Genomic DNA, 2125 nt, shown 5'->3' on the forward strand with positions numbered 1-2125 from the left:
TGTTCAACACAATAAAGCACAACATACTTATAGCATCAGCACAAGGTTCAACATAACTAGACAGCAGTCGGCAGCACTGGCAAACAACTATACTCTTAAAATTAATGGCCCACCTGCCAAGACAAACGTGGCGATGAGTATTCGGTGACAGCTTCGCCACCGACTGCGGAGCACTGTGGATTCGGGAGAGCCTTTTATCGTCCGATGAGAGATCCAGGCGCCACGGTTCGGGGCGATGTGGAAGCTGAAAGCGGCCACTTTGGACAGCAGCTTAGCGGGCTATCAGAAACGTCGCCCAAACTTTCCAGCTGAATGCTCGGGTCATGCCTGGGACGAAGAATGGCGCAGCCGCAGAAGCTTGTTCCAGGTTAGTTCACAGCGACCAAAGTAGCACCTGCCAAGACAAACGTGGCGATGAGTATTCGGTGACAGCTTCGCCACCGACTGCCAATAAATATAATAATAATAATAATAATAATAATAATAAACAGCAACGTACCGTGCCACGCGTCAATGGATGGGAGATTCGCGCCGCGTAGTCTGAATACCCGTGTTTACTCTTCGGTACAAGCTATGGCGCCTCGTCGCACGGTACAAACCGCTGCTGAAGAAGCGAATCGTGGAGCTACGTGAACGGCGGCAACTAGGCAACATTGGGCTCAGCAGACCGCTTTGCGGAGAGCAGGACAAGCCACCGCGCAAAATGCAACTGGCCGTCGACGCAGGGTGGGCAGTTCAGACACTTCTCGAGAAAACAACGTGAATAGAATTTGCCGCGAAGACCTGGTAGTGCGCGGTGCGAAAGTGGAGATCCTATGGAGCTGCTCCTCCAGCTTACCCTGCGACTGTGCTACGCGCACCGCGCGAGGCTGTGACTCTTTTGGAAGCCGCATTGACACTTCCATAACAAGCACTGCTTGCGCCGACAATTTCTTAATCTGAAACTAACCACCTTTCTCAGCAACGTTTCTAAAGCTTCAAAGTATAGATACAGAGGTATAGTTGTAGTTCCGGTAACTGTTATATATAAAGGAACTATCCTTACGTAAGACAACTCATACAATCATCACGTACGTTCTCAAGAAATGTTTATGCAGACAATGCCATATTTAATTCGTCACCAAATATCTAACTGACACGATTGAACACTGCATTAACTGGCAGCCACTTGTACCACCTAAAGCAACCGTCCAGCTATTCTTCATCGCGCCGAGGGTGTTTAGGATTTCGGAAGGACTGCGTACGTTCGATTTTCTATGTACTGGTTGCCGTCATCGTCATTGCCACGGAATGCAGGTTCTCAAAATGTCACACAATATCGGTTAAATTGCTTAGCGAATATATATATATATATATATATATATATATATATATATATATATATATATATATATATATATATATATTTAACGCACTCTTCTCTATCAGTTTACAGACCAAGAAACTAAGTGATATAAGCGAAATAAAACGAAATTTCATTATGCTAAACACGGTCCCGTAAATTTCTAACATTTAATTTGTTTGCGTAAATAATTGTTAACCAGAACTAAGTTGTGTTTTGTGAGAACAAATGCTCAAATACAAAACACGGTTTTAAGTAACTAAATTTAGCGTTCCTTCCTCTTATGAAAATGTCTAGCTAGATATAGCCACCAAGGAAGTAAAGTGGCTGTTGCGAAAAACAAATTCTTTCCAATTTCCCTTCATTTGAGCGCGAGAAAAATGTCGCCTGTCGTAATACCTCGTCAACTTTAATCAGCTGATGGAGGCCGTATACAATAGTAGCTACTTCTGTATGTGAAATCCTTTCTTATTCTGGTTACTTGATATTGAATTTCTTGCGTGTTGTAATAAAGCCACGGAAACTAGATTTGGAGGAAAGCGTTCGCAGAAAGAAATCTTGAGTGAGATGAGTTGCTTTATCAAAGCGAACAGGCCAACTACTCTTGTATTGACTACCTTTTTTATATCTCCACACTGGTAGTCGTTACGAAAGGCACGTCACATTTAAATTACCTCTCCCTTGGTATGAACAGCGCTAGTCGTAAATAACTCGCAGAAGTCGTGACATTGGTAGGCATATAAAGATTCTCAAACCACGTGGTGCACGTTTTTCCGTCTTCTC

This window comes from Dermacentor variabilis, chromosome 11, assembly GCF_050947875.1.
Source record: "Dermacentor variabilis isolate Ectoservices chromosome 11, ASM5094787v1, whole genome shotgun sequence".
Lineage (NCBI taxonomy): Eukaryota > Metazoa > Arthropoda > Arachnida > Ixodida > Ixodidae > Dermacentor > Dermacentor variabilis.